This window comes from Macrotis lagotis, chromosome 8 (assembly GCF_037893015.1).
Source record: "Macrotis lagotis isolate mMagLag1 chromosome 8, bilby.v1.9.chrom.fasta, whole genome shotgun sequence".
NCBI classification, from domain to species: Eukaryota; Metazoa; Chordata; class Mammalia; order Peramelemorphia; family Peramelidae; genus Macrotis; species Macrotis lagotis.
Window position 1 is genome coordinate 116,706,465 of NC_133665.1, and position 9,228 is coordinate 116,715,692.

Here is a 9,228-nt window from a genome sequence, read left to right on the forward strand (position 1 = left end):
TATGTTTCAGATGTTCAGATGTTAAGTCTCTTTCACCAGGCCATGTGTGATATAAGTTGTGGATGCCCAAGACCTTCATCAGAATGAGCTCACATCTCATACTAGTCATTCTCTCTACTTGTTAACTGCTCAGAGTCTGTTGTCACCCTCAGGAACAACTACTCTGCCAAGGCATATAAGTGTTGAGTAGGTTCCATGAGAGTGGAGCTGATCTCTTTTATTAATAAAATTCTAGCATTATTAATAAAATTACTAAATACTCAGAAACTGTCTCTCAGATGTTTTAAAAGTTATAGTCCTCTGTCCCAAATTCCTTTATTTCTTTGGTTTTTACAAGGCAATGGGGTTGTGACTTGCCCAAGGTTACGCAGCTAGGTAATTATTAAGTATCTGAGGCCAGATTTGAAGTCACTACACCACCTAGCTGTCTCCTTCATTTCTTTATTTTATACCTCCAAATCTGTTTAAATCTGCCCTCTCCTCTCTCTTACTCCAGTCTCCAAGGAGAAGGTGGACTTTCTCCTTGTCATGGCTAATCCTTCTGTTTGTTCCCTTCCTTCCAATCTATCTTTTCTCTTCTGACAGCTTCTCTTATTAATCATTCCTTCCTTTGTCTTCAGTTTCTTTTTCATCAACTAGTCCCATACCTCTTCTTTTTTTTTTTTACATTTTTGCAAGGCAAATGGGGTTAAGTGACTTGCCCAAGGCCACATAGCTAGGTAATTATTAAGTGTCTGAGGCCAGATTTGAACCCAGGTACTCCTGACTCCAGGGCCTGTGCTTTATCTACTGTGCCACCTAGCCGCCCCCCCCATACCTCTTTTTTATGTTTCCTCTGTTCTTAAAAATTCTTCATTTGACTTTGTCACCCCCTCATACTATAATCTTGTAGACCTCTCCTAATAATATGAAACCCCTAATAATAATAGTAGTGGTGGTAATAGTAGTAGTAGTAGTAGTAGTAGTAGTAGTAGTAGTAGTAGTAGTTAATGCTTCTATAAACTTTTAAGGTTTTAAAAAAACCTTTACATCATTATCTCATATGATATTTTACAGTGACCCTGTGAGTGAGGGGCTATTATTATTCTCATTTTATAGAGAAAGAACCTGAGTCTGAGAATGATTAATGCTTGAGATTGTATAGCCTGTAAGTTTACAAGGAAGAATTTGAACTCAGTTCTTCTTTATTCTGAAGTCAGTGCATTATCCACTAAACTACCCAGGAAAAAAATATCTGTAATTGTTGCCTTTTCCTCCTTCCCCATCTTAACTCCTTATAGTTTAAAAAAAAATTTGTCCAATTCCATACTCCTAAAACTCAAAGGTGACCACTATTTCTTAATCATTAAACTCAATGGTATTTTCTTTAGCTTTTATTGTCCTTGGTCTTTCTGCAGGTTTTGATACTGTTATCCACCCATTTCCTTTCCTGTTTTGGCTTCTCTAATGTTTCTCTCTCTCTTTTTCCTCTCTCTCTCTCTCTCTCTTTAAGGCTTTTGCAAGGCAATGGGGTCAAATGGCTTGCCCAAGGCCACACAGCTGGTAATTATTAAATGTCTGAGGTCGGATTTGAATTCAGGTCTTTTTGACTCCAGGGCCCTTGCTCTGTCCACTGCACCACCCAGCTGCCCCTAATTCTACTCTTGTTAAGGTTAAGAATACCTGTAGGGCACATGCTTTTCTTCATAGCTATCCAAAGTCATGAATTGCTTCTATACAAGGTTTTAAAAGTGTCATTATATGCTCTTGTAGGTGGAGTGCTGAATCTGGAGTCAGAAAGAATCGAATTTGAATACGACTTACTTGCTGGCCAAGTCATTTAACCTATCTACCTTAGTTTGCTTATCTATTAAATGGGGGATAATAAAAGTATCTACCTCCCAGGGTGAGAATAAAATGAGATATTTTAAAGTCTCTGCAACCCTTAAAGTTTCATATAAATGTCATTGTATGGTTGATATTTTGTCTCTGAGCTGAGATTTGGTATAGGACTGTATTTGTCTGTGTGTGTGTGTGTGTGTGTGTGTGTGTGTGTGTGTGCGTGTGTGTGTGTGCGTGTGTGTGTGTATGTGATCTACCCTGAAACTGTTACAGAGTAAGAAAAAGAAAATGGAATCAGAGAAGCAGGAAGATCAGAAAAGAGATTATATTGAGTAATTGAGCAGGTGTAGAATTATATATATAAAATAATTATATATATTACATATATATAAAATAATTATATATATATGAATTATATATAAAATAGAGTCCTAAATCCTTGTTAATGTTAGAAATGTGAGGAGTGACTTCTAGAGTCAGCCAGAGACAAGACTCTTAGAACTAGAAGTCTTTTGAAAAATTTAAGTTTAATTTTTCACCCAATTTAAGTTTTTTCACTTTTTTTTTAAGTTTTTGGAAGGCAAATGGGGTTAAGCGGCTTGCCTAAGGCCACACAGCTAGGCAATTATTAAGTGTCTAAGGTTGGATTTGAACCCAGGTACTCCTGACTCCAAGGCCGGTGCTTTATCCACTACACCACCTAGCGGCCCCAAGTTTTTTCACTTTTAAAAACCATTGTTTTTGTCTTTTTCATACAATTCCTTTGGAAGTCTGGTAAAATCTGTGGACCCTGATGGTCAGTTACATTGCACTGATGGTCTGTATTCAGGAAAACTTGTGATTTAGTTGTGGGTCTAATAACCATAGAAATTTTGAAGTAGTAATGACAATATATCTTCAACACTGTAATGTGATATAAAAATATCTGTGATTTCTATTAGTGACAAAGTTATAGGCACTTCCCTGATGTCATGGTCTTCTTTGAGGATTAAGGACAAACATCATAGGCAGTGGAATATTATAGGGTTTTTGTTTCCTACATTTATAATTAAAGGAGACACTAAATTTCAGTTAGAAAACAAAGATGTAATTGGTTTTCCCATTCAAGTTCATGTTCCTCCCTCCTCCCCATTAAATATATACAAAAATCGCTCAGACCTACGAAGCCCAATTTAAGAGCTCCGGCATTATAGCATCTCTGATGCATGCAATGGAACCTACTTGTTCCATGTCTTGGTTCCCTCTAGAGTCACTTCTCCCTCCCCTTAAACTAATTTCTCTTTCATTTTCTATCCCTTTAACTATTTCAATTCAGCTTTCATGTTCTCCCTAAATTTCCATTTTTGACTAAACTTCCCTAATTTATCTGAACCTCCCTTATGTTATATGTTTTTGAGTTTCTTCATTCTGGTAACTTTCCCCATAATAGCCTAGCTATGCTTATAAAGTATGAAATTTGAGAAATGATACATTAAATGTGGTTTAACCAATGCATGATAGATAGCATGGGACCTTCCCAGTCTTCTGGACACTCTACTTTCATTAATATAGCTTTATTATTTTATTATTCTTTTTAGTGGTCATATAGCACTGTTGAACTAAGTAGAATGAAATATAGAGTAGAAGAAAAGCACTGTTAGTTCATACTCTGGTACTAACTGATTCTGAGTGTAACAGTCTTTGTTGAGTCATTTTCCAACTATATTTGTCTCTTCTTGACCTGATTTGGGGGTTTCTTGACAAAGATAATGGTGTGGTTTGTCGTTTTCTTCTTTAACTTATTTAAAGGAACTGAGACCCAATTGTCTAGTAAGTATCTGAGGTCAGATTTGAACTCATGAGTCTTCACTGATTCCAAGCCCAGTGTTGTCTATTGTAGAGCCTAGTTAGCCAACTTTAGACAAATTATTAATCTCATATTACTTTCTTTCATATCTGTTCATCACTAGATCAAATTTCCTGTAAGTTATTAGATCCATGACTAAGTCAGAGATTTTCCTGTCTGTGGATCATCATGCAATATAACTGGCCAATTATTGGATTCCATATACACATCTTTTTTTTTTTAGGTAATTATGGGTGACAATTTTATTTATGATAAAGCTCCAGTTTCAGTTTAGTTTTGTATATTTATTTTTGTTAAATTCACATAGAAATTTTGAGCTTTGTATTTGTAGTATTGAACTTTGTTGCCTGTTAGTTTATGAAAAATTATAAGCTTCTGGTTTAAAATTCATTATATATATATATATATATATATATATATATATATATTTTTTTTTTTACAAGGCAATGGGGTTAAGTGGCCACATAGCTAGGTAATTATTAAGTGTCTGAGGCTGTATTTGAATCCAGGTACTCCTGACTCCCAGGGCCAGTGCTCTATCCACTGTGCCACCTAGCTGCCCCCAATATTTTTTTTCAAAGGAAGAGTTTATTTATTTTGAGTTTTACAATTTTCCCCTCAATCTTGCCTCCCTCCCCCCACTCCCCACAGAAGGCAGTCTGTTAGTCTTTACATTGTTTCCACCACATACACATCTTGAAGATTATCTAGGTCAATGCAGTCATTTTGCAGATAGGAAACTGAAGTCTAGGGAGATAACAATGACTGGTTTAAGGTCACACAAGTACTTAGTGACAAAAATAAGAATGACTTCTGCCCTTTACATAGTGACTATTGTTAAACTAGCTCTCCATTGTGTGCTGCTTTTGCAGGGATTTTTGTTACCTTCTCCCTATTAGTTCTAGTCATAGTTCCTTTCTGCCAACTTCTTTTTGCTTACCAATTTTGTCAACCAATGGTTTATTGTGTCCTCAGCTTGTGGTTGATATGAAAATTTGAGAAACATTACTCCCCCAATGTCATTGAAAAAATATCATTAAAAAATGATGTTTAAGATAAAAGTGAGTGCAGAGCTGTGACATCACTAGAAATCATCTACCCTTTCCTTTCAGTGTTATTTATTTTATTTATTAACACTCGTATTTGATGAAGTTGATCCATAGCTCTTCCCTACCATCAATCCAAATAATCCTAAAAAATAGAAAAAAAGTTTAGCTAATTTTACATAAAACAGAGCTCAAGGTGGAGGAAGAGGTCAAATTATTAACAAAGTTTTAAAATTGGAGGGGATTTTGGAGATTATTTAATCCAGGAATTCTTAACTTTTTTTTTATAACAGAAACTTTTTGGCAGTCTGGTGAAGCCTATGGATTTCTTTACAGGATATATAAAGAAATATATTTAGAAATATATAAAAACTGATGACTGTATTGCCAATTACAGTTATCATTGAAATTATTAAAAAAAAACACTAACCAAAACCAACTGCATAGACCTTAAGTTAAAAACTCTGCTCCTGAAGCATTTTCTAGAATCCTTACTTCCACAGATTTCTTCTAAGGCAGGATTTTGACCAACATCCTGAATTCTTTCTCTCAACCCCTAGATGGCAACCTGAGACCTTGAAGAGCTTTCTGGCTCCCTTGGCTGTTATTTCAAAATTCCTGTCTCTTTCTGGAAATCTTTCCAGAAAGTGTTTTTCTCTTATTGTTGTTGTTGCTCAATGAATGCTTGAAAGATCATTTGGTCCCTATAAAGAACTTGGACTTTTGAAGGAAAGATAAACAGAATATGTTATTTTATGTTATTTTATTTTTAAAACAATGTCTCCAAACATCCCACCCCTGAATTACATGCAAAGATAGTTGTCAATATTTATAATTGGACATTCTAGTGGTTTGAGTAGGAAGGGCTTCCTCAATGTCTCTCTTGTGACCAAAGGTCTGAGAAGGAGGAGGAGTTAAACAGTGCAAAATTTTCCAGATAGTACATAGGATAACAAAGAAATCCTCCTTTGCTGATTTCCTCCATCCCCTTTTTGCTACTTTTCACCACTTTTTTTTTATTCCATCTCTACTGTTTTTCTCTCTCTCCTTCACAAAGGAACCATTCATTCATCATGGTGGAAGAAGAGAGGGAGATAATAGGACGAGGGTAATTGTTTTCATCCATACACTTTAAACTCTGGGCTTGGGAGTACTTTGGGGTTCTGATGCTGTATTAAATAAAATTCAGACTATGAGGTCTGTAGTTAGGTTTCTCCCCTTACCGCCCCCCCCCCAACCACCACATAATGCCTGGCTGAAAGAGTTATTGATGCCTAAGTGAACAGGGAAAGAAAGACTTCATCTATTATTAAAGAAATAATCTATAGAAAATAATTTTCTGAATATCTGAGAGTTTTTCCTTTTTAAGTAAAATATTTGATGCATATTGGTTGGATGGATGATTTTCTAAACTGTAATACACACTTTCTTGACTTCACTGTATTGGGGAGTATTGTGGAAAGAGCAAATTGGATCTGAAAGCAAAACACCTGGGTTTGTATCTTGGTAGGAAAATGATCTTGGGTTAAGTCATTTAAACTCTCTAGGCAACATCTTCTTTGTTCCCGTACATTTGACATTTGTTTAACATTTGTTTGCCTCAGTTTCCTCAAATGTAAAGTGGGTACAATAATATGTGAGACTCAAATAAGATAAATATCTATTTCTTTCCCTGTCTAATAGTTGATCTTAAAATGTGTTGACAACCCATGTCATGACTACTCAAGTTTATTCAGGACTATCCAAGCCATATTCACCTAAGAAATAAAATTCTGAAGACTGATGATATTTCCCCAAAGCATAGCATCGATGATAGCAGCCAGAGGAAGGATCAGCTGGGTCCTGGAACTTCAATGGATTACAGCAGCAATGTAGTTAAAACAGTGAGTAATAGTTTTGGATGCAGAAAATGGAAATTGTAAAGACTAAGAGTATTGGGAGAAGGCAAGAAGTTCAGGGTTAACAGCCTTGGATATGGAGTGGAGCAGAGATAGTATGGAAACTTTGGGAGCTTGTCAATGATCTGTAGAAAGTTGAACCAATAGCTCCAGGAAGGCACAGGTGATTGCTGGGTGATTTAGCTGTGAAAACTCATGTAGAGTGGTTCCCCCCACCCCATATAATTCAAGGAGGTAGGCCATTGATGTCAAACTTTTCTTTATCTTGACTGTGAGTTTTCTGGGAATTTGTTCTCCCTGTGGGTATTTCAGTCTATAGAATGTTGTATTAATTTGGTATGGGGGTTGAGTTCAGGACCCATTAACTGACTTTGCCAAAGACATGTCGCTAGGAAATTACAGAACTGATAATTGAGACATTTTTTGACCCCAATTCTATGTTCGTTCTACTGTAAAATACTGTTTTTCCCCCCATTTTGCTTCTTTTTTAATGATTATTTCATTTTTGTTATCTGTAAAGGCAGTCTACTTTTTATCCTTTACTAAACTCACTTGTTTGACCACATAGATAAGGCAGAATGAATCAATCTGAACACATTTTTTTTTCAATCTTACTATATAGACAAAGCCTGAGATGAATCTTAAGAGCACAGGTAGAACCAGTTTTCTGAAGAGAAAGTGTTTCCTTTCCTTGAGGAAATCAAAATAGTCACTAAAGGATCAGAATCAACCAATTAAATTAAGTTAAAATAGCCTTTTACTGTAGTTTAAACTCTTTTCTGAGAAATAGCATGAATATTGGACCACAGATGTTGGACCACAGATAGTGGACCACAGAAAAGAAGACTGGTTGTATGACTATGGATAAATCAATCAACTGCTTTGAACCTTGGTTTCCTCTTTGAAATGGGGGTAATTATATCTGAAATGTCTGATTGTAAGGACTGCATGAAATAATATGTAAAACAGTATGCAAATGTTAAATATTATTTTATTGATGTAAACTATAAATAATCTTTGGCCATTAGTGTGGCTTTATTAATAAACTATCTCAACTCTTCATACACTAAGCTATAGGATGTTTCCTTATTTATCAGAATGTTTGCATTTAAGTATGAGGAATTATGGCATGGCAATGATGCGGACAAGATCATGGCAGAGATTTGTGGGTATTTATACCATCCTTGTCACATTCAATCGCTCAGTACTGAATTTAGATCCCCTGATAAATCAAGGAGAACCATATGGTTGTATTTGATGGGTAACTAATCCATTATTATGACAGATGGTTTTATTTCTCTCCATTGAAGGTGAAAGCTCATTGGTGAATGTGATCATTACTAGCTTGGTGACTCTCCCCTGAAATGTCAGACTAATCTACACTTTATATTGGAAGTGTTCTGAAAATCAGATTAATCTGATGTTTACTTGCTTCAGTAGATCTGGTCCATAATATGAAGAAACTGTGAATGTAATTTCCAGGAAATAGTAGTTTGATATAAATCACTAAAAATAAAGGGTGGATTATGCGAAACCTAGCAGCAGTAAAGTCTAGTATTCTTAAAACAACAGTCTGATTGGAAGATCTATTAAAAATGTAATGTGATGTCAGTTTTGCTTGTAAAGTAGTATATTTTGTACATGAAGGGTATTTTGTAAGTTAAAAGCAATGTAAATATATGATTTAAGAACCATCACTAATAAGAGTGCTTAGAATTTCTGACGTTTTCCTGCTAGGTGTCAATTTGTGTTGGCTGGAAAACGTTATTGATATAGAACCAATGACCTTTTATTGTTATTACAATACTGAGAATATTGTCCTGAGAAAGACTAAGAAAGGCTGATGAAAATGCTAAGATATAACTGGTTCTAGGGATCTTGGGATTCACTTACTATTTTTATTAAAGTTTTAGTGAAATTTTTTCTCCTTTGGTATCTTGTTTGATCCTCATGAAAATTTTGTTATGGTGAAGGCAGACAATAACCATTTATTAAGAGCTTCTTTTAGTATGGTTATACTAAACTTTGTTTTCTATCAGGAAGAGGGGGGGAAGTGAGGAGAGAGAGAGAGAGAGAGAGAGAGAGAGAGAGAGAGAGGAAAAAAATGTAAAACTCAAAACCTTCCAAAAAATGATTATTGAAAGCTACCATAACATGTAGTTGGAAAAATAAATAAAATATTTTATAATAATAATAATAAAAGAAATATGCAAATAAATTCTTGGAAAGTCTCTTCCCTCAAGAAATTTATATTTTAATGGATGAAGATAGTATTTAAAAGATAGCTGAAAAGGGGTAGTTGTATGGGAGAGGAAGTACCTGCAAGGGACATGGTGGGCAAAAAATGGAGACTCATAAACAGAGCTCTGAAGAGAATGAAGCAGGGCCAACTTGGGTCTATCCCCCAAACTGAGATTCTTGAAAGAAGTTACCAATGGGAGAAGGCAACTGGCATGATGGAGGGAAGTTCCAGTGTGAGAAGGTCCCAGACAGCTGGGTCATGATGATAAAGGAATATGGCCAGGAAGAGAATGAAGAATATTTGGACGGGGCAAAATGAAGACCTCTCTAGAGGGAACTCATTGCTAAGAGAACATGCTGTGGGTAGGACAAACAT